We start from the raw sequence: 24,766 nt of genomic DNA, 5'->3' as shown, positions 1-24,766 counted from the left end.
GGTCACATTATCTTTCAGTCCTCCTCACAGAAAGCTATGTTGCATAATCGTGATTTAAACCATTTTTATTTATTACAGCTATCAATATGGTTTGGCTTAAATATACCATCTTGCTATATTTTCCTATTTGGCCCATGTTAATGATTCCATTTCATCTTCACTGTTGGCTTGTTAGCTCCATTTCTTTGTTTTATTATTGTAGTGGTCGCACTAGGATTTACAGTATACTTCTTTTTCAGTCTACTTTCAAATAATATACAATTTCACATATGGTATAAGAACCTTATGAGAGTATGGTTTCATTTTCCCTCTCGTCCTTTGTGCCATTAATGTCATGTTTTACTCCTGCATCTTATAAGATTCATTTTTTGTGGGGGGGGAGCCTTAGTCATTGGTCGTTTAAAGAAACTATTGGTCTTTTTTTCTGGGTTTTTGTGCCAGTGTCACAGTTTGTTAACTTCTGTATATTTGTAATAAGTCTTAATGTCCAATGATGTGTCTTCTGTGTTATTCTTTAAGAATGTCTTGGCTTACATTTCCATATAAACATTAAAAATCATCTTGTCCATTTTCACGTATCCCAAAACACCAGTCTCTACTGATTCTGATTGGCATTCCACTGAATTTATCGATTGGTTTGGAAAGAAATGACATCTTTATGATACTGAATTTTCTAATATATGAACATTGATTATTCTTCCATTTATTAGACAAGCTTGTTTATTTTCTCTCAGTATTTTTTTCTACTACTCTGTGTAGTGGACTTGCACATTTTTCATTAGATTTATACTAGGGGGTTTGATGTTTCAAAGCAATTTTATGCTATTAAATCCTATGTGGTATTGTTTTGAAATGTATTTCTCATCCTAAACTTTTTATTTCTTTTATTATTGAATTGAGTCAGATCTCCAGTACAGTGTTGAAGAAATGTGGTTCTGGGTATTCTTATCTTACTCTGATCTTAGTGGGAAAGCTTTCACTGTCATAAACATTAAATTAAATGTTTGCTGTAGGTTTTTTGAACATATCCCTTATCACATTATAGAGTGTCCTTTGCTGGAATTTTTTTTTTTTTGCATGAATAAGTGTAGGATTTATCAAAAGATTTTTCTACATCTACTGGGTTAGTCATGTAATTATTCTCTTTTATGCTGTTAATATGGCAAATTACACTGTTGAATTTTCATGGAATAAACCCGCTTAGATCATGACATATTCTTTTAGTAATCACTGGTTTTAGTTTGCTGTTTTTTTAGGATTTTTGTGTATGTTTATAAGTAAGATTGTCATGTAATAATCCCTTTTGTAATGTATATGTCAAGTTTGGTGTTGGGTTTTGCTTCCCTTATAAAATGAGTTGGGAAACTCTTCCAGGGAAGAGATTGTATAAAATTGCTCTTATTTCTTAAGTGATTAGTAAAATTCATCAGTAATGCCGTCTGAGCTTCAAATTGTCCTTGTGGAATGGAGTTTAAGGAGTCCATTTCTTTTCATAGTTGTAAGATTATTCATTTACAGATTTTCTATTTCTTCTTGTATTGGTTTTGATAGATTGTGGGGTTTTGTGGGTTTTTTTTTTTTTTTTAAGGTTTTTGGCTATTTCATATACTTTTTCCAATTGGTGTAAAGATAAGATTCTAAACTGATATACCTTTTGCATTTCTGACATTAGTTTTGCCTCTCATCACCTCTACAGTATGTCTACTTTCCAATTCATTAATTTCTGCTCCTGTCTTGATTGTTTCTGTCCTGTTCGATGTGCTGTTCTTTTCTAACTTCTTGAGATAGATGATTATATCATTGATTTTCAGTCTCTATTATTTTCACTTGTATTCCTTATATTTTAAAACCTTAACCATGGCTCTTGCTGATTCCAACAAATTTTTATATGTCATAATTTCATTATCATTCATTTCAAAATGTTTTCCACTTTCTATTAAGATTACATCCTTGATCCAGGTGTCATTTAGATGTGTGTTTCTCAGTTTTCAAATATAAGGAGGTTTCCTAGTTAACTTTTTGTTAATGATTACTGTCATAATTGTATCAAGGTGAGAGAACGTATTTTGCATGATTTAAATCCTTTAAAATATGGTACCGTGTACTATGTGGCACAGCATACATCAGTTTGGGTAAGTATTCCATATGTGTTTGAAAAGTTTTTGTATGCTGTGCTCCTGTTTTATGAATGGAATTAGGTCAAGTTTATTGATCACATTGTTCATTCTTTCTGTTATCCTTGTTAGTTCTTTTGGTCTGCCTGAATCCATCTGTTACTGAGAGAAGTGGGTTAGAATCCTGCCATGGTTATGTATTAGTCTACCCTTTCGTTCCGTTTTGTTTTATCAATGCTACAGGTACATGAAGTACCTATAAATTTAGAAATTTATATCTTACTAATAACGCAAACCTTCTAGCATTCTGAATGTACTCTAAGCTCTAGGGTACATTTTGCCTCGAAGTCTGATTTGTCTATTATTAATACAACACCGTTTCCTTTGGTTGGTATTTGCGCGGTGCATATTTTCTCATCCTTTTGTTTTCAACCCTTCTATATCTTTATATTTAAGGTGGGGCTCCTGTAAGCAGCTTATGATTAGATTCAGGTAAAGTATACTCCATATAACCAACACCCTAATTAAAATCCAGAAATTTCCATCACCTCAGAAAGTTCCTTCGATGAGTCCCACTTCCCATAAGCAACCGCCGTGGTGATCTTAGTCACTATAGATTAATTTGCCTGTTCTTAAATTTCACATAAATGAAATAAATGGCATCTAGTTTCTTCTCCATAAAACAATGTTTTGGAGTTTCAACCATGTTGTTGCGCGTGCTATAGTTCCCCCCCTCCCCCCGTTTTTTAATTGGTGAATAAGGTCCTCTCATATGAAGAGATCACAATTTATCTCTTCTGGTTATGGATATCCAGGTCATTTTCAGGTTTTGGCTATTGTGAATATAGATACTGTGAACATTCTTTTATAAGTCAAGTGGATATATAATTTCATAAGTTTTCAGACAGCTGTCCAAAGTGGTTGTATCATTTTACCCTCCTACTATGATGTGTAGAATTCCAGTTGCTCTACATTCTCACCAATATTTGTCTGTCTTTTTGACTTTACTTGTCCTAGTGGATACAAAATTATCTCACTGTGCTTTTAATCTGCATTTCCCAAATTACTGATAATGTTAAGAATCTTTGCATGTGCTTTTTTGTCACTCATATTTTTCATGAAGTCACTCTTCATGTCTTTTGCCCATTTTCATTTGGAGTTCATCTTATTTTTTAAAGATTTGTAGAAATTCTTGATAGTACCACTGTACAACAAATTCAGCTCTTTTGTCAGGTATATTTACCACATATATTTTCTTCCATTCCTTGGTTTGCCTTTGCATTTCCTTAATGATGTCTTCTGACGAACAGAAGTTTTTATTTTATTGAAGTCCGTGTTGTCAATTTTGTCTTTTTTGATTCATGGTTTTTTGGTCCTCTCCGAGAAAGCTCTGCCTGTCACAGAGTCTCCACAACAATCTTCTATATTTCCTTCATAGTTTTAGTTTTACATTTAGTTGTTTGATCTATCTCAAATTAATTTTTCTGTATTGAGTGAGACATAGGTAAGGTGTGTTATGTTCCCATGTGATTATGCAGTTGTCCCAACATCATTTGTTGAAAGACTTTCTTTTCCACACTGAATAGCCTGCCTCAGTCAAAAATTATAATATTGAAAAAAAATTACAATATCGAGTCTTCTGGCCTGTGCACTAGAATGGTCTCTCCGCTTTCTTCAGCCTCCTTTAACAGCTCTCTTTGTTGTTTTGTGGGTTTAAGTGGGGGAGTCTAAAGAGTATTTCTGTTAAATTTTTTTAATGTTAATGTTTTTTAAACTACTGTTAATGGAATTGTATTTTTTCATTTTATTTACAACTGTGTGTTACCTGTCTGTAGAAATACCACTGATTTTTTATATATTGACCTTATACTCTTTAATCCTGTTTAAACTCATTTATTCTAGGAGTTATGTTCTAGATTCCTTGGGATTTTTTACATACATCATTATGTTGTCTGAAAGGAAAGACAGTGCGCATCCTTTCCTTTTAGTTTTTGTCTGTACCTTGCTGCACAGGCTAGGATTTCCTGTACCATATTTAATAAAGTAATGACCAACACCCTTTGCCTTTTTCCAGTCTTATTGGAAAGTCATTCAACATTATACTGTTAAGTTTGGTATTAGTTGTACGTTGTCCATTATTAAGATGAGGATGTTTCCTTCTATTTATAGTTTGCTGAGAGTTTTTATTAAGAATGGGTCTTGAAGGGGGCACCTGGGTACCGCAGTCGTTAGGGGTCTGCCTTTGGCTCAGGGCGTGATCCCGGTGTTCCGGGATCGAGTCCCACATCTGGCTCCTTCACTGGGAGCCTGCCTCTTCCTCTCCCACTCCCCCTGCTTGTGTTCCCTCTCTCGCTGGCTGTCTATCTCTGTCAAATAAATAAGTAAAAAATCTTTAAAAAAAAAAAAAAAAGAATGGGTCTTGAATTTTATCTGAACATTTTTTTTTAAGATTTTATTTATTTATTTTAGAGAAAGAGCACGGGTGCAGGGTGGTTTGATGGCCAGAGGGAGACAGAATCTCAAGCAGACTCCAAGGTGAGCACAGAACCCAACACGGGGCTTCATCTCACGACCCTGAGATTATGACCTGAGCCGAAACCAAGAGTCAGACACTCAAACAACTACGCCACCCAGGCATCCCTTACTGCATCTATTTAGATGATAACCTGGTTTTCTCTTTTTTTCTATTAATGTGGTAGATAATTGTATTAGTTATATATTGTTAAGTAAGAAATTATCCCAGTGCTTAGCCTCTGGCAACAATAAACACTCTCCACTCTTTCTGTGGACCAGGATCAAGTGGCTTAGCTGGTAATGGTCCTCCATCCGGCTCTCACAGTGTTGCAGCCAGGATGTCAGTTGGGGCTTCAGTCAAGTGAAGTCTTGGCTGGGGCTGAAGGATCTGCTTCCGGGATGGTACACTCACATGGCTGTTGGCTGAAGGCCTCGGTTCCTCAGATCTTTACCATGTGAGCCTCTCCATAGGGCTGCTTGGGTGTCCTCACAAGGCAGCTAACTTTCCCCAGGGCAAGCAATCCAAGAGCCGGAGCAGGCAGGAGTCTGCAGTATCTTCTGTGATGTATGTAGGAGTCACCTACCAAGGCTTTTGTTCAGTAGAGGGGGTGACTGAGCTAGCCATCCCAGATGCACAGCGTGTAGCATGAAGCTCCACTCTTGAAGGGAGGCGGATCAGAAGACAAAAAAGTAAGCATAGTTTGTAGCCACCGCAAATACGTTAAGTGAACTTCCAAGTATAATCATTCTTGATGGATCCAGTCATGAGTCAACATCAGAGAAACTCAAACTGAGAGTGACATTTTACAAAACAACAAGGCTGTCGTCTTCAAAAGTCGAAAAATTCGAGGAAAGACTAAGAAACTGATCCAGATTAAAGGAGACTAAAGAGTCATGACAACTAAATACAGCATGTGATTTTGAACTGGATATTTTACCAAAAAGGCTATCACTGAACAATTGGCGAAACTCAAATGGGTTCTGAGAAATACATGGTAGTACTCTGTCAGTGCTAATTTCATGATTTTTATGATCTTGTTCTGCTCATGTAGGAGAATATTCTGTCTGTTAGGAAATGTCCACTAACCTTCAGAGGTAATGAGCTAGCTTTTTGTCACATGGTTCAGGATAAATTCTGTGCTTATAAGTTTTCTCTAAATTGGAGGCTGTTTTAAAAAAATTTTTTTTAATGATAATTAGTACAAAGAAGGGCATTACGAAAAAACTGGCTTTTTTCCCTAATGTCATTAAAAGACAACTGGCTATTTGGTGTAAAACATGGTAACATTGTATTGTTGGTGCCTTCTTCACCTTCCACGGGCTCTGAGAGCCCAGGCCACCTGACTCTCCCTAAATGGGGGCACCTCACTTTGGCCAGCCTTTGATACCTCCCTCTGGGCCACTCTACCTCTCCACCTGAATGGCCCACCAAGTAGCAGCTTTGAGGATAAGTAATTATTCACCACAGGAAAACAAGGAGGAAGAACAAAAATAATTTCTTTTTATTTTACACACATAATACTATACCCATTGCTCTTCATTCCCTCCTGTAGAAGTGAGTTTTCACTGGATGTCATTTCCCTTTGGCCTAAAGAACTTTCATAGTGTTTCATGTATTCCGAGCTACTGGTGGCAGATTCCCTCAGTTTTTGTTTATCAGAAAATGTCATGTCCGTACAGCATTCTTACATCTGAAAGTTATTTTTGCTGGAGAACAGATTTCTGGGCTGATTGTCGTTGTCATCATACATCATAATGATTTGATATTTGTGCATATTGTGAAATAATCACTACAATAAGTTTAGTAACACCCATCACCACACATAGCTACAAAAGCTTTTTTCCTTGAGATGAGAACTTTTCAGTTACTCGATGAGCAACTTTCTCAAATACGCGAGAGAGTGTTAGTAATTATAGTACCATGTTGCACGATATATAGTCGAAATGGGTAAGAGAGGTCAGAAGGTACAAATTCCCAGTTTAAGTCCTGGGGATTTCATGTACAAGCTTTTCTTTCAGGATTTTAATATGTTATTCCATTATATTCTGGCCTCATGGTTTCTGCTGAGGGGCCTATAGTCATGCCTTAGTATTGTTACCGTATGTATGATGAATCTTTTTATTTGGCTGCTTTTAAGATTTGCTATATTTTGGGGTGCCTGGGTGGTGCAGTCGGTTAAGCATCCGACTCTTGGTTTCCGCTCAGGTCATGATCTCAGGATCATGGGATTGAGCCCCACATCAGGCTCTGTGCTCAACAGGGAGTCTGCTTGAGATTTTTTTCCCCCTTCTTTTCCCTCCCCCTCTGCTCCTCCCTCTATTTGCACATGCTCTCTCTTCCTCCCTCCCTCCTTGTTTTTCTTTCTCTAAAATAAATAAAATCTTTTTTTTAAAAGAGGTCTGCTATCTTTTCAGCAATTTACTCTAATGGCTAGGTGCGTAATATACTCTAGGATCAATGGATCAGAGTTTCTTGGATCAGAAATTTGATTATTTGGGGCATATCAGCCATTATTTCTTTAAATGTTTCATCTACCTCACTCTTTCACTCTGCCTATGGGATTCCAATTGTACATATATTAAACTCTTAGATACCATCTAACAGATAACTGAATCCTGGGGTTTCTGGGGAGAGGGGGTTTCCATCTTTTCCCCTCTGTTCTTAGGATCATGTTTTTTCTGTTGATCTGTCTTTAAGTTCAATTGCTCCTTTCTTCTGTAAGTACATCTAGTGTATTTTTTTCACTCAGATACTATCCTTAATTCTAGAATTTCATATGATTCCTTTTTTATATTTCACATGCTTCAGTTCTCCATCTGTTCATTCAATATGACTCTTTTTCTTTAAGTCCTGATTATATTTATAATAGCTTCTTTTAAAACGTATGTCTGCTGATGCCAACATCTGGATCAGCTCTGGATCTATTGCTGTTTACTCTTTTCCTCTTGACCTTGGGTCGCATTTCTTTGCCTACGTGGTATTTTTTATTGTGCACTGGACCCTGCAGAAGATAGGTTGCAGAGATTTTAGATTCTCTTATCTTCTGTTGAGGAGTGCTGAGTTTTGTTTTAGCAGAAAGTTAAAATAGGAAGCTTGCTTTTACACTTTGTTAGGATGTTCTGTTGGAGTGTTGCCCTTGGCCTCGTGGCACATCATTATTCCCAGGGTATTGTCTTTACTTCTAAGGTGTTGTCTCTGGACTTTCATTCAGGGTGTTCCCTGGGCCCCTGTCAGCTGGCAGGATTCAAACCTCTGACTCTTTCCCGAAGTTGGCAGCAACTAAAATCTCTGCCCAGCGTTTTTTTCAGCCTGCAGTTGTTGCTCTCCTTGGCATCTCCCCGTACGTGTGCAGGTTAGGGGTCAGCGTGGATTCGAGATGAGTGTGTGGATGGATTGAAGGCTCTCCCCCTCTGCAGCTCTTTCCCTCCCAGGACTCCCAGCTCTGTTTCCAGCCGCACGGGTAGCCTTGCATGTCGTCCTCCGGCCGGGAGCACGGGCTTTCCTCTTGACCAGTTCATGAGGGTGATTTCAGCACGGGCTACCACCACCACAACTGCACTCAGAGCTCCCAACTGGACTTTTCATTGGAGTGTTTATTTTGCGTTTCATATAATTACTGATATCTTTATGTTTAAACCTACAGTTTTACACTTTGTTTCTTACTTACCCTGTCCTGTATTCTTTTAGATTGAATTTTGTTTGTAATGCTGTATTTCTCCCTGTTGTTATCTTGGTAATTATACATTCTTTTATTCTTTAAGTGTTTACTCTAGAAATTACCTTATGCATCCTCGACATATTCGAGTCTAATATAAATTACTTTTACCATATTCCAGCAATGCAAGGTTCTCAAATCTAATTTCTCTGCTTCCTGCCTTTTAGGCTCTTACAGTATATTTTAATTCTAGATCTCACAGGACATTTATTATTGTTACACAGTGAACATTCCTGTTGATTTCTGCCATGTGTTTACTCTCTCCAGTGCTTTACATTCCTGCCTGCATTTCTCACCTTCCATCTGGGATAATTTACCTGGTTCTAAAGCACACCATTTTGTATTTCCTGTAGTATATGCTTCTGGTGCAGGGTTGTCTATCTGAAAATGTCTTAATTTTATCTTTTTTATTATTGAGCTTTTATTTGCGTGCAGTAAAACATGTAGCTCTGTGAATGTTTACCTTGTGCTCGTTTCCGTGCCATCAAGACCCAGAACACCTCCATTCCCTCAGAGAGCTAGCTGCCTGCCTCGTGCATCTGCCCTGCCTCGCTGGCCTAACCACCATTCTGACTTCGGTCACAGAGAGTACATGTGTGTTTAGACTTCATATACCTGGGTCTCCTTCCTTTGCTCGGAGCAGTTATTGAGATTTATCCGTGATTTTGCATTTATCGGTAGCTTGTTCCTTCTTATTGTTGACTAGCATTCTATTGCGAGAATATGCCGCCATTCGTTTATCCAGTCTCCTGCTGCCGGACATTTAAATGGAGTCCGGTTTTGAGCTCTTATAAATACAGATGCTCTGCATATTCACATACAGGTCTTTTTGTGGACATACACGTGTGTGACTCTTGAGTATATACCTGAGGGTAGAATTTCTGGTTAATAGGCATATTTGTTACTCCTCTTTGTGTAACAGATTACCCTTAGATTTAGCAGCTTAAAAACAGTGAACATGTATTATCTCTCACAGTTTTTAGGCGTCAGGAATTCAGGAGCAGCTTAGGGGGGTGATTCTGGCTCTTGCCATCTAGACCTCTCCACAGGACTGCTTGAGTGTCCTCACAACATGAGAGCCGTCATCCTCAGAATGAGGAGTCCGTAAGAGCCCAAGATAGAAGCCACTGTGTCTTTATGACCTCATCTGTTATTTCCATGATGTCCTCTTGGTTACACAGATCAGCCCTGTTCACTGTGAGAGTGGACTAAGGACATCAGGGCCAGCAGTGAGGACCCTTGGGGCCATCTTGGATGCTGGCTACCAGAATAGGTTTAAAAGCATGTTTAGGGGCGCCTGGGTGGCTCAGTCAGTTAAGCCGCCTGCCTTCTGCTCAGGTCATGATCCGGGAGTCCTGGGATCAAGCCCTGCGTCGTCGAGCTCCCTCCTAAGCGGGGAGTCTGCTTCTCCCTCTCCCGCTGCTCCTCCCCCGGCTCGTGCTCTCTCCCTCTCTCTCTCTCACTCTCTCTCCCTCAAATAAATAAATAAAATATTTTTGAAAACCAAATAAATAAATAAAAGCATGTTTAACTGTTTAAGAAAGCATTGTCTTCCTAAGGGGTCCACGCGCTCCTCCCTCCCCACCGGCAGTAGGAGAGAGACGCGTGCTGCACACCCTCACCCAGTTGTTTTTAATGTTAGCAGGTCGTAATCGTGTGAGGTTTGTTTGCACTGAGTACAGAATTCTTAGTTTTCAGCTACTGTCTTTCAGACCTTTGAAAATATGCGCGCATGTTCTTAGAGCCCTCTGCTTTCATTGACGCGGGTCAGTCTCGTTCCTCTCTTGATGCGATGTGTCATTTTCCTCCTCCGAGCGCCTTCAAAGTTTCCTTTCGTCTTTGGGTTTCAGCAGTCTTACTTTGATGTTCCAGGTGAGGTTTTCATTGTATTTATCCTGCTTGGGTTCACAGTATTTCTGGAACCTGTGGTTTGATGTCTTTCAAGTTGGAAAATTCTCCACCATTATCTCTTCAATCTTGCTTTTGCTCCGTTTTCCCCGGCGCTCCCAGCCTGCCGTGACGCAGTGCGGAAGGTTTTCATTTCTGTGTCTCTCCTACTCTCTATTTTCCATCGTTTTTTTTTCTCATGCTTCAGTCTAGGTGTTTTTTCTAGTCCCTCATCCAGTTCATTAATCACTTTCTTCATCTAATTTTAATCTGATTTTAAACCTACTTAAAGAACCATTAAGTTCTTGACTTCTGTTATTATTTTCCCAAAGTTCTAGTATATCCATTAAATTTTGTTTTAGTTTCCTTTTCTCTGCTGAAATCGCTAGTCTGGGGTTTTGTTTTTGTTTTTAATTAATTTATTTTAAGTCATCTCTACGCCCAGCGTGGGGCTCAAACTCACGACCCCGAGATCAAGAGTCATGTGCTGTACCAACTGAACCAGCCAGGCACCCCTGGGTTTTTGTATGAGGCATAGTTCTTTTCAAGTCTGTCTTTTTTTCCCCTCCCAACCCCCAAGTTCATTTTTAATGACAAAAGCACAGTGGAAAGTGGATGATTATTGGAGTTGGTCAATGGATTCTACTTTTGTGAGTGAAAATTCTCATGATAAAAGTTAAAAATAAAGATGTCTGATAACGAATCCATTCTCCAAATGACCTGTGTTTCTCTTCATTGTCTGTCTTTTGTCTTGATTGTTGGTCACAGTGACTTATCCCCTTGTATACATAGCATTTTTTAAAAGATTTTTATTTATTTATTCATGAGAGACAGAAAGAGAGGGAGGCAGAGGCAGATGGAGAAGCAGGCTCCCCACAGAGCAGGGACCCCGATGCAGGACTCGATCCCAGGACTCTGGGGTCATGACCCAAACCTAAGGCAGACACTTAACCAACTGAGCCACCCAGGTGCCCTTGCATAGCATTTTTTAAATTGCATTCCAGCTATTGTTTAATTAAAGTTTTATGAATAATTTGAGGCTCTCGATCAGGGTCAGCAAACCTATGACCCAGGAGCCAAACCTAGTCCCGCCCGTTCCTTGGCGTACTGTTTCCGGCTGCTTTCATGCTACAGCAGCCAAAGTGACAAGAGACCAGGGTGTGCAGAACTGAAAACATCTGCTGTGTGCCCCTTTTACAGAGTTTGCCAGATCTTGCTGCCAGACACCCGAATCCAGTCCCCACTACCACTCTGATTTCTTATCACTCATGGGACAAATCCAGATGGTCATTTTTAGTTTTGGTCTGTATCCACGCCAGCAGTCCCTACAATGTATGGCCTTCTGCCGCCTTCACCCCAAGCCTGGGGCTCTGGGCCTGGGTGATGGCTTACACTCTCACAGCCTCTGCACTTGTCCATTGTCTTCTGTTTTCATGGACAATTCCAGCCGCTGAGCATGCTTACTGCAGAATATACCTGCTGATTTCCAGCTCATCTAATAAGATGTCAGTCCCATTGTTTTCTCCTTATGGAAGCTCTCTCTGAACCGCATAACTTTATTCTCTGTTTTGCCAGCTTGCCACCTGGAACAGGGCTCCTGCCTGATTTGACAGGTGTTTGCCTGGGCCTTGCCTTAACCTGAGTCCTTTACGGCTTTGTTTCTCAGGCCTCACATGAATTGGCCCTCTGGGGGTGTTTTTGAGGGGATGACAGGAAAGATGTCCTACTCCACTCATCCAGGGATGTTTCCTCTTCGTTCTAGAGTTCATCCATTGCTGTTCATGGTGGAACCTGGCTCTCTGAATTGAGCCCTTCTTTTCCTCTCTATCCAAAGTCTTAATCTACTCTGGTTTCTTCCATTCATCCTAGACCCATGACTTCCAACTGAAAAGCATTCTGAGGTTTGGATCTGTGTTCATTCCTTAGCCTTTTAGGAAACAGTACCTGTTATCTTCCCTTTCATTGTCCATCCCATCAGACCTCAAATCCAGGAGGCATCCTTGAATCCTCCCTCATCTTCACACTTCACTTTTAATCCGTATGCAAGTCTTGTTTGTTCCTGTTCTTAAAACCAGCTCACATCCTTCCACTACTCTCTAAATAGTCTTATTTTGAGACTATCAATTGGATCATGTTATTTTTCTTTAAAAATCTTTAATGGCTTCCTGTTGCCCTGAGAATAATAACCAGAAACTTCACTGTGATTTTTTTTCCTTTGAATACACAGCTTTATTTAACTTGCTATAATTGTTTTAATTTTTTTTACTATATTATGTTAGTCACCATACAGTACATCCCTGGTTTCTGATGTAAAGTTTGATGATTCATTAGTTGCGTATAACACCCAGTGCACCATGCAGTACGTGCCCTCCTTACTACACATCACCAGTCTATCCCATTCCCCCACTCCCTCCCCTCTGAAGCCCTCAGTTTGTTTCTCAGAGTCCATAGTCTCTCATGCTTCATTCCCCCTTCTGATTACCCCCCCTTCTTTATCCCTTTCTTCCCCTACTGATCTTCCAAGTTCTTATGTTCCATAGATGAGAGAAATCATATGATAATTGTCTTTCTCTGCTTGACTTATTTCAGTTAGCATTATCTCCTCCAGTGCCGTCCACGTTGCAGCAAATGTTGAGAAATCGTTCTTTCTGATAGCTGAGTATTATTCTATTGTATATATGGACCACAACTTTTTAATCCTATCATCTGTTGAAGGGCATCTCGGTTCCTTCCACGATTTAGCTATTGTGGACAATGCTGCTATGAACATTGGGGTACATATGGCCCTTATCTTCACTATGTCTGTATCTTTGGGGTAAATACCCAGTTTCACTGTGATTTTTATCACTTTTTCCTCTCGTAGTGTAGTAAACTGCAGCCGCAGCCCTTTCCAAACACCTGTTCTCTCCTACCTCGGGGCCTTTGCACTTCCTGTTTCCTCTTTTTGAAATGTTTTCTTATTTCCCAGTATTCGCATGGTCGGATCTTCTCACCCATTAGTGTTTATCCGAGAGGTTTTTCCTACCACCCTATCTCAAATTACCACTTCAGTCACTGTCAGCACACAATGGTTTGATGTCTTCACAGTAGTATTAAAATCTATAATCATGTGTCTCTTTACCTATTTATTGTCTGCTCCCACCACTGCACTATAAGTTCTATGAGAGGAGGAACCTCATCTGAAAGTATCACCAAGTGATATCCCCCGTGCCCAGCCCATTGTACTCACTCAATATAAAGTTGTTCTTTAATTACAAGATTGCTGTAATTTTGCACACTCACTGTCCCTGTTTACCCATCATGCATGCACTTCGGATCCTCGTATTAGCTTCCGTCCCATCATCCCACTGAAACCACTATTACAGAGTTTAACATCAACTTGTGAATAGCCAGTATAATCCACAAGTTGCTTTTTATTTTATGTGTCCTCTCTAGAAGTATCTGGCATTATCTTGATATCCTCTTTTGCTGTAAAGCCTCTGGTTACCTGGGATACAGTTCTGATTCTCCTCCTTCCCTCCTCTTGGGGCAGTCCTTCTTGTTCTGTTTTTCGGCCTCAGTGTCCACCCCTAAAATGTTGAAGCCATGAGGATTTCTTCTACAGCCCCGTGTCCTCCCATGTGATTTCATTCGTACTCACAGCCTTGAGGGCCACCTTTCTCCAGTGACTCCAGATGACTGCTGTGTCACTGCAGAGACACCTGGGACTCCCATGTGTCTGCCCCTGAATTCCTCTTTCCACTCTCTCAGCCCCAAAGACCTCATCCAACCTTGTCAGTAAGTCCACCACTGGGTGTGAATTGGTACAACCACTGTGATGTGTTAAGTAGTAGTGATAATCATGTTTATACGTTATAGACTTTAAATGTAGTAACTCAGCCTTTAAACAGCCCTGTGTGTTTTTCGATTCAGTTATAAAGGGGCACAAGATTCTCATCCAAAAAAAAAAAAACAAGCCGGATAAAATTTTAAAAGCCCATTAGAGGGGCGCCTGGCTGGCTTAGCTGACTCGATCTTGGGGTCGAGAGTTCAAGCCCCACATGGGGTGTAGAGATTACTTAAGTAAATTTAAAAACTGAAAAAAAAAAAAGTAAATAAAAGCCCATTAGGTATCTGAGCTCACAGAGAAACCAATATGAACTAAACTTGAGAAGGTGACAAACCACTTCTAAGAGGGAAGCGATCCATGGTGGTTCTTGATCCCAACAGAGACAGGGACAATCTGCCGTAGGTGGGAGCACTTGAGCTGTCAGCTGTGAAGACGTGAAGCGTGGCAGGCGAGCTCCAAAGGGGTCTCTGCTTCACCGGACACAGGGCAACAGCGGCCAAGGCACAGGGATCCAGGTGGGGAACTGGAAAGCCAAGAGAATTCCTCAAAATCTAGATCGGTTTACTGATCTTTGCTATGTCCAGTCTGAGTTCCTCTCCTAAAATTTGCATATAAAATCGGGTCAGTAGAAAGTACCCAAACTGAAACATGAAGGGAAGAAAAGTTAACAGTGATGAAAAGACTTTGGGATCACTGTAGATCACTGTCAGACAGTCTCAGCACAAACTGTTTTTACTCGTCCCAACTCTTTTGCCAAATGTATGTTTTATTTCCACACCAACAACCCATTCTCCAACTCTCCAGACAGCTTCTGGGTATCCTTCCATTCAGTTCCATTCTGACAGGAACTCCCTGGAGTGGCATCAGACTCCGTCCCATGGGACTGCTGGCATTTCAGATGCCAGGTGCAAGCATCGAGGACCCGCACTCATGTCTGACGTGGCCGTGAAGTTGAGAGTTCCCACAACTGCCCCCCACGCTCGGGGTGGGTAATTTGCTAGAACAGCTCCTAAATGCAGGAACACACTTTACTTACATTTACTGCTTTACTGTAAAGGACACAAGTGAACAGCCAGATGAAGAGGTACCTAGAGCTGGAAGGGCCTCAAACCTAGGAGCTTCTTGTCGGTGGAGTAGGGCTATGCCGCCAACCCAGCGGCTCTTCAAACGCCTCGGCTAAGGGATGTTTATGGAGGTCTGATTACTAGGTGTGGTGCATCAGATCGCTGTCCCTTGATGATTAGCTCCTTGTCCAGCCCCTCACCATTCCCTGTGCTCAGCAGAATAGGACTGAAAGTTCCAACCTGCTAATCAATATTTGGTCTTTCTAGCAACCAGCACATCCCTTCCCAGTCCCGGGGCTGTCTGGGAGCCCACTAGGAGTCACCTCATTAGAACAAAAGACATTCCTATCACTCTGGAATTTCCAAGAGATTTAAGGTATCTGTGTCAGAACCTGGCAACAAAGACCAAACATGTATTCCTTATACCACATTCACATACACCTAATTGGCATTCCAGAAAGAAAGAAAAAGAATGGAACAAAAGAAAGAGTTCAAAAGCTAAAGGGCAATAACTTTCCAAAATTGATGAAAGTGATCAATCTATAAATCCAAAAATATCTCTAAACTCTAATCAGAATAAATACAAAACAAAACATAGCCCAGATATGCGATAGTCAAACTGCTCAAAACGGAAGAGCAGATCTTAAAACCAAATGGGGGGGGTATTAAAAAAAAAAAAAACACGTAATATGTGAGAGAACGTTGATAAGAATTATCGCTGACTTCTCCACAGAAACACTGGAGGCAGGGAGACAGTGATAGAGCGTCTTCAGTTTGGAGGGTGTTGAGGGGGGCCTGCCGAGCAAACATTTTGTATCTAGCAAAAATTTCCTTCAATAAGGACGCCTGGGTGGCTCGCCGGTTAAGCTTCTGTTTTTGGCTTGGGTCATGATCCGGGGTCCTGAGATCGAGTTCCGCGTCAGGCTCCTTGCTCAGCGGGGAGCCTGCGTGCACGAACCCTGCTTGCGCTCACTCACTCTCTCTGACAAATAAATAAAATCTGTAAAAAAAACTTTTTTTCTTCAATAATAAAGGTGAAATAAAGACATTCTCAGACAAAAGCTGAGAGAATCTGCCAGACCCATATCATAAGAAATGCTAAAAGAAATTCTAAAAAGACTACTGGCTTTTAAAATAAAAATACCAGATTCTGTGTTTATAGCATATGAAGAAGTTAGATGTAAGGCAACAAGAGTGCAACGGGTGGGAGGGGGACGCACAGAATCAGACTGTCATACGTTGTGAGTTGTTCATGAAATAGCATATTATGTGGAAATAGACCGAAATTTATAGATTCGTATTATAATCTCTAGAGAAGCCATTAGTAAAGGGTCACACAAAAAGAGGTATAGTTAAAAATTCAATATAAGGGAAAAAATAGAATAAAAGAAAAAAAGTGATTTATCGAAAAGAAGGCTGGAAAGGAGGTTAGGAACAAATGCCAAAATGGGAAACTTAACCCCAGCCATGTAAGTGATTCCATCAAATGTCAATTTTCTTATTTCTAGCACTTACACGTTTTATAGACTCCGTAGAGCATTGTACGTTTCTACATATGCTATCATGTTTGTATGACCTGTGACAGTTTTGCAGTTTTTACCATCTTTGTGACTTTTTTTCCTTTTTGTATTGGCTAGACCCTCCAGTACGATGCTGAATAGTAGAGGTAAGAGTGGACATCCAGGCCTTGTCCTTAAAGCATGGCTCAAATTCAAGAGTAACAACCAAATGTTGGTGGGGATGTGGCACAACTGGAATTTGATGCATTTCTGGTGGGAGTATAAATGGTATGGCTGCTTTGAAGGGCTCTTCTCTGTTTTCAGATAAGTTAAACATGCATCCACCCTATGACTCAGCGATTGCCCTCTTAGGTATTTACCCAAGAAAAAATAAAATACATCCTTATGGAAAGACTCGTGCAATATGTCTTACTCCTAATAGCCAAAACTGGAAACAACCCTCAGCATGAGAATGGGCAGAGTAATATATTCATACAGTGGAATACCATACAGCAATAAAGAAGAATTAACTACCAGATAATATAAATTAATTTCAAAAGCATTGTTAAATGAAAGAAACTAGACACAATAGAGGGTATGATATCCAAGGACAATCCAAACTAATCTGTGAAGTAGAAGTCACAAATGGTTTGCCTGGGATGGGTACAAGAGTGAAGCGGAAATGGGCATGAGGGAACTTTCTCAGGTTATGGAAGCGTTCTGTATCTGGTTTGGGGCCATAGTTCAATAGTTACAAGAGATTATGAAATATCAAAACTCATTGAACTGAAAATCTGTTCTCTGCATTTTATTGTACGATATTTATACTTCGATAAAATATGTTAATTTTTTTTATAGTTTTAAAGCCCTTTGTTAGAGGTACTGAAGTTATTCCTAGTTGCCAAATGAGAGAACTGAGGCAGAGCGAGGTCTTTTGACTTGCCCAGTGATGCACAGTTCGTCACAAAAGCAGGGTGGTCTTGGGGGCCTGGCTGCACAGTCCGCGCTCTTGCTCCCTGTGCTCATCCCGCACCCTGGCCCAGCAGCTCACTCCCTGTCGTGGACTTTATTCTTCAGATAAGCTCATATAAGTTCCGAACATCAAGATGAATAATCGTACAGGGTTAGTCACTGCAGCACTGCTGGTGAGTAGGGGTCTGGCTATCCTATTTATAGGGCAGCCACTCAGGATAATACGATAAAGGGAAAGAGCCAGCTTGAGGAAACCTTGTATATTTCTGTTGGATGATCTCCTAGGTATAGGGTAGAGTGAAACAAATCAGAGATATGGACTGTATGCCACTGTCTGTGTCAAAAATACATGAAAGGTCCAGGGGACACTGTATATACTGCACTGTGTAAACCTAGAGCATTTCTGAAAGGAGACCTGAGGAGCTGGTGAGATTAGTTTCCAGGGAAAGGAATTGAAGATCTGGACGAAAGGGACATTCCAGCTTGCACCTGTTCTGTACGTCTTGGGTAATGAAACATAGGAGTCTATATTACCTATTCAAAAAATGAATGAGGGGGCGCCTGGGTGGCACAGCGGTTAAGCGCCTGCCTTCGGCTCAGGGCGTGATCCCGGCGTTACGGGATCGAGCCCCACATCAGGCTCCTCCGCTGGGAGCCTGCTTCTTCCTCTCCCGCTCCCCCTGCTTGTGTTCCCTCTCTCGCTGGCTGTCTCTCTCTCTGTCACATAAATAAATAAAATCTTAAAAAAAAAAAAAATGAATGAGGACGATTCCAGTTTGGAAATGACTGAAGGAGCTCATCACACACATGGTGGCCTCAGCTGACAGAAGCCGGCCTCAGACTCCTGCTGTCCCTCTGCCTTCCGTCAGTCAAAACCCTGTGGCTTTTGTGTGTCAGCCTCAGAGTCGAGCCTACCCCATCTTTCTCCGGAATCGTTTCCCTTCCTTATTTGCTTCCCTTCCTTGTTTGCCTTGTCTGCCCATTTCCCTCCGTCTGTCCATGCTCTCACTCCTTGGTGTTTCCCGGGTTTTACCTACATAGCCACATCCACTTCCACCCTGCAGGGTCCCTAAAAACAGAGAGCCATCTTACTCCACCATGGCTTATTAAGAGCCTGTATCTGACAGAGGCACCCCAAAGGTCTATTGCCTGCTTCCAGAATTCACCTCTAAAACAGGTCTGATAATACCATCCCTTTCCCTTCAGTGGCTCCCCTTGACTTTTAGCTGCCTTTCCCAAATCACCATCCGTGAATGACTTGAGGTGGTGCACAGATGCACATTTTAAATTTATATCGAGTGTTGTACTGTCTGTTAGGCAAAATAAAACTAGTCCGTGAAATCTGTGCGTTTTTAATTTTACCAGTATTATTGCTTAGACAAGGCAAAGTTAAGAAATAGGAAAGAAATTTTTTTACAGTATTCAGTAATAAGTAAGACAGATGGAACACAGATAGGGCAGAAATGGTGATGGTGGTGGAGCCCTGGCCTTGGGGGAGCTGCTAACTTACAGGAAACGGGGCCTCACACAGAGTAGACACTCATCAGTGTTAAGAGTGCAGTGGCTTGCTGACATTCACCGGCTGTCTGTCCCCACCCTGCCCAAAGCCTTTTCTGTGGTTACTGAACTGCACTCACCACCCCATCCTGCCCAGTCTAACCGTGTAGAGCCACTGGGATTCTCCTTGTACATTCACAATTTTGTGCTTTTGTTCCTGCTGTTTATCTTTATAGACTATGACCCCCTTTCCCCTTGGGCACTGTCCCTATCAGCCGGGCAAACACCCTCCTTCTCGGTTTCTTATCTGAAGTCCTCCCTAGTGTATTAGTTTCTCGTTGCTGCTCTAACGAGTTACAGCAACCTTCGTGGCTTACAAGAACACAGATTTATCGTTTTATCGTTCTGCAAGTCAGAAGTCTGAAGTCCAATTCGCTGGCTTAAAGTCAAGGTATTGGCAGGAGCCGCTGAGGGGAGAATCTGTTTTCCTTGCCTTTTTCTGTTTCTAGGGGCTGCCTTGGCTTGTAGTCCTTTCTTCCATCTTCAGGACGCATTGTTCTGGTCTTCACTTCCATCTTCATATCACCTTCTTCCCTGGCTCCAGCTCCTCCGCCTCTTACAAGGACCCTCATGATTTCATTGGGTCCAACTGGATCATCCGATCCAGGAGCTTCACCCCATCACAAGATTCTTAACCTAATCACATCTGCAAAGTCCCTTTTGCCCTACAAGGTCACATAATCACAGGTTCTAGGGTTGGGGTGTGGACATTCTGTGGGGGCAGGAGCATTATTCAGCCTCCCACACGTGGCATCACCACTTACCTAGGTACTTAGACTTGACTTTCCCCCTGTGCTCCCACAGCTCTTTCCGTCCTTCAGGAGCTCACTGAGTATCTGTCTGCCTTTTAATTGTCTGTTCACCCAACCAGTCCTCCCACTGTGAGCCGCCTGGGGGCACAGATGGAGTTAGACCCCTGTTGCTCGTGAGCGCCGTTCCTGCCATACAGTAGAAGGCCGCGTGTTCGAGAAAGTAGACTGCCCGGTGCACGACGGCACTGCAGTGCTGTGGCTCCAAGAACGGTCTGGCACCTGGCCAAGGATCCTAGCTGCGCCACTCACTGGCTCTGTCCCCCCAATGTCTTGTCTGCAAAATGGCAGTGAAGAGTCAAACCCAACCCAGAGACTCACAGTAAGGACTGAAAGGGTCACACGTGTAAAAGTATGAGAATAGCTGACAATAATGAACACTTTGTCAGGGCAGCTAGCTAGCTTCATTGTTGTTGTTGATTTTATTGTTTATGGTGTGAAAGGTTTTATATTACTAAAAGTTATTCTTGACAGAGTTAGGAAAGGGGGGCTAAACTGTTATCAAGTTTAGTTATCTTTATGTTTAAAGTAACGTTTTCCTTTATTTTAAATATTTTTTCAAAAGTTGTTAAAATGACAAAAGCGTGGAGCGTCCTAAAGGATTTGCGTCAGGTGGCCATGAACCCGTGGAGCAACCATCTGTCGTGCAGGGACGGCCAAGAAGGATGAACTATGCAGAGTGATCATTAACCCTTAGACCTGGTCAGCCTAAGAGATGCTCAGGTTTGATGGAAGGGTTAAAGATAGGCCCGACTGCAGAGCCCACAGAAGCAGCCGAATTTGTGGATGCCCAAAGACTTCTGGCTCTTTAAAGCTACTCTAACAGAAGCCACACATGCGCTTATGTCCAGTTAATTCTCACAGAGCACCTGTCAAGTTCCTTGCACTATCCTAAACTCTTCTGAAGACCCCGGGTATGTCCTCTAGAGGAATGACTTGTGGTCTTCTGATGTCTCAGTCTTGGCACATTCAATGGCATTTCTGTCCCTGTATATCACCTAGGGATGCACACGTTGTTTGCATGAGATTTAGAGCTGGCTAGAAGTTATGGCCCTTCGTTAATTTTAAAATATGTTGAATTGTTCTTCCTTAAAAGGCACCACGTAGCGTCATAGGGATGACCGCATCCCCTGTGCCATTTCAAGAAAAGGGCTTGCAGTCAAGTGAGGTGCTGGAGTGTGGTGGCAGGGCACACCTGTGCTCCAAGAGAGCTAACCAAGTCTACTACAGTTAAAGAAAAGACACTTTTAAAACACCTTGTGGCAAGTATTTTCATTGGGAACACGTACTCTGACCAAGGATCGTGACTACTTGGTGTGCATGGAAGTCATGTTTTTAGAATGTCGTGAAAAATGGAGAAGTATATGAAAGGCATTCTAGCTTTAGGAAATAATGCTAGTGGGAATTTTAGATTAAAGAGGTAATAAGATCTGCCTAGCAGAGTGAAGAGAGATGGTTTAGTAGTGAAAAATAAGGTTATCAGACAAGTAAATGGCAGGCTGGAAAATAAAAATGTATCATTTGGATGGCAGGAAGCCATTGCCTGTTTTTCAAAAAGCAAGCTATTGAAGTTATCATACCCTCTGCATCATTTAACTTGAATGCTAAAGGAGCGATCCTGGAGCTCGAGTGACGATGGGAGAGACAAATTGTAGTAGTCCTGCTCGAAGATTAGGGTCCAATTTATGAATTTATTTCAGGGGTTGAGGTTCAAGTGTAGATCAAATATAAAATGAAGAACCAGACAGTTCAAAACTGGATGCAAGTAACAAAGGACAGAGAGTACTTGCAGACCAGCCTCTGTTCTGTGGAAGGCAGGCATAATGTTCTGACTGAGAATGAGGAGTTTGGGACCGTTGTTGGGAGATGTGGAAAAGCCCTGGCTTCACCACGATAAGTGTGAGATGGTGACGAAGTATCCAGATTGTGTGTGGTTCAGCTCAAGTCAATCCGATTTACAAAAGTGCTGTCCTCAACAGATAAAAATGTGTATCTTGGGAAGGGATTCCTCCAGGTGAGTCATGCAGGAGACCTTCTGCCCCGGGGCTCTGTAGGGGTCACCTGGGCAACACCCCCTCCTGTACCTGGCCCTAAGTCCAGGTGTTACCACTGCATTGACTAACCAAATCCAAACACCGAAGAGGAGGAAATAGTTCTTACGGGTGTGATAGACCAAGATTTCAGATTCTCAAAAATTAACAGAGATGCTTGTTGGAATAAAGAGGCATTTGTGGGGCTAAGGAGAAGTGAGGCAAGGGAGGTGCAGTCGTCTCCCCATAGCTGCTTGAGCTGGGGCCTGGGGTGGGGAGGAGCTCCTGACTCAGCACCTGAGCCAGCAGCCGCCATGAGAGCCCGTAAAGTGCCACAGCTGCTTCCTTAACAGAATTCCAGAGGTCTGAGTATGGAGGGACATGGTGATTGTTCACTGCAACTGCCCAGTATTGCCTCTTTCCCTTTGCCTAGCAGAGAGCTAGGAGCAGGTGGCTGGGCAGGAGTGGGCAGGAAGGACTCCCCATGCTTGTTGAACTACATCCCTCACATCCGAGAGGCCACTCACCTGGCTGCAGTTGAAGAGCCTGGGTCACCTGTAATTTCAACTCTACCTGCACTTCAGAAGCACTTCTCACCTCATGCTTCCAGAAGTGCTTGGCCAAGATGCCCTGGCACTGTTAAAGTAATGGAAAGCAAAGTAGTTGATGGGAACGTGGTAAAATGCTTTGTGAGAAATCTGGGTAGCATGGAGAAGGTAGACGAGGAAGAGACCCCAGTTACAGAGGAAGAAGGACAACAAGGTCGCTACCTTCATGGAGCTTAAATTTCCCTTGGGTTAGACAGGTAAAATAAAAGACACACACACACAAATAAGCCAGTCAGACATTGTGTACCAATATGGTAGTAGGCATCTGAAGCCAAAACAGGACGGTGTGCGATTGCAGAGTGGAGTTGGGGTGGGAAGCTGCCTGGTTTGGGTGCACGGCGCAGGTTTCTGTGATCATTGGCAATTGAACTAAGACCAAAAGAATGAGCAGCATCTAGCCATGGGTGAGCCAGGGGAAGAGCATTCAAGGAAGAGGAATAGTCAGTGTAAAGGCAGAAGGAGGAACAGTTGGAAGGACTTGAGACTGGGAGCAGAAGACCATGTTTGACTGTGGTGGCCCAGACAGAACGATGGAAAAGACCTCTGTGACTCCGCTGAAGTCAGACGAGCGGAAATCACAGCTAGTGTGAATGGCAGTGCGTTGATTCTCAGGTTGGGAGGGTTGACTGGGGAACATGTTGGGGGACTGAGGGCTTATGATCTCTGTTGTTTCTGAGAAGCCTGAACCAACCTGCTGCCCCAGAAAGGAGGGTAGTAGGAAGTGGGGAGGGGGGCTGGAAAGAAGTCACAGGAAGAATTATTAGTAATTAGGGGTAATTGCTGTGTGGAACAGGAGGCCTAAGAGGTGGCCCAGCTTAAAAAGGACAGTCTTCCCACTGGTCCACGTAGCTTTGTGGCTTTCCTCAAGCAAGGCAGCCACCCCAGCCCTGGAGGAGAAGCAGGTGCAGAGGCGCATTGGGGCCTTTCTGGGTGGTCACGATGGAAGGACAGACAAGATTCTTAAGGAACTGGCAGTGTGAGCAAGTGATGCCGGGTTAAAGGACAAGAAGCCAACAGCTGTGGACCCAAGAAGACCCAAGTAGAGAGCTTTGGGCTCACCAGAGCTCAGTGTAGACAAGGAGGAGGTGTGTTGAGAGTGACGATGGCAGGGGAGCTGGAAGGATGGTCTCAGGTCAGACAGGCGGTTGGCTTTAATCTTTAAGATGCTTACATTGCATTACAGCTGCCATTTTGTGTGTCTTTCTCCTGTCTGAGGAATGAATCTGTGTGTTCGTTAAAGGAGAAATGGTTGGCAGGTAGCTTGAACTTCAGTGAATTCTGATCCTGAAATGAAACATTTCCTTTTAATTGTTTCATATACCTTTCTCAGCTTTTTGTCTGCTTGAAGCATATTTCTTCTCTTGCTCTTTGAGCAGCCAAAATGGATGTGTTGGATGCATTGGCTCTGTTAATAGGCCTCTATTGGGTGCCTGTTGTCACTCTTAAATGTAACACCACAGCCATAATTGATGGAGAGTTGAGTTGTAAGCTTTTAGGACTAATTGCAAAGTCTAAACTAAAACATTTCCTGGAGCTGCCTTTAAATACTAATAATAATACCCTGTATAGGTTTAGTGCTGTACAATTTACAAAGCACTTCCGCATACATCATATCATTTAATCCTCACAATAAACAAGGCTTTTTGAATGCTTAAATCTTTCCTAAGTGAGAAATCATGTTGCACATCCTGATTTAATCCTGGTGGGTCGCCAAAAGTTCTTGATACAATAACCATTTATCGAGCACCTTCTGTGCATAAAGCACTTTACTGAGGATACCAAGGGGTAAATTTCCAGTAAATAAATATCCAGTAAGTGGTACCTATGCAATAAATGTGATCCTGCTTCCCAGCCCAATTTCCCCTCCTCATCACTGTCACTATTTTGGAGGCTGCTTGCTAAACCATAAATTGATATAAATATTGCTGGGAACTCATTGTATCAGAGTTTAAGCTTTTACAACTAAGGATTCTGATACTTATCTAAGCTCAGTGATTCTTCAGGAAGTCTTTCTATGGATTTGAGCTTGCACTTTCTTGAAGAACTTGCACAATTAATTGAATCCTCAAAAATACTTCAGACATCAAGCATATATGAAAATGCCTAGCTATTGCGTTCATGTCCTGATTAAGATGATTAGGGTATGATTCCAAGAGTACAACTCGCC

At 42.0% G+C, this 24,766-nt stretch overlaps 1 protein-coding gene across 1 annotated transcript in view; it reads left to right on the top strand.

Moving 5' to 3' along the window:
- RAB22A (RAB22A, member RAS oncogene family) overlaps window positions 1–24,766 on the top strand; it is a 55,831-nt gene that overhangs the window by 7,546 nt on the left and 23,519 nt on the right. The gene's annotated exons all lie outside the window — the stretch shown is intronic.

Source organism: Ursus arctos, unplaced genomic scaffold, assembly GCF_023065955.2.
Source record: "Ursus arctos isolate Adak ecotype North America unplaced genomic scaffold, UrsArc2.0 scaffold_16, whole genome shotgun sequence".
In the NCBI taxonomy this organism is placed as follows: Eukaryota; Metazoa; Chordata; class Mammalia; order Carnivora; family Ursidae; genus Ursus; species Ursus arctos.
The sequence above is the reverse complement of the archived record's forward strand: the minus strand, read 5'-3'. Positions and strand labels throughout refer to the sequence as shown.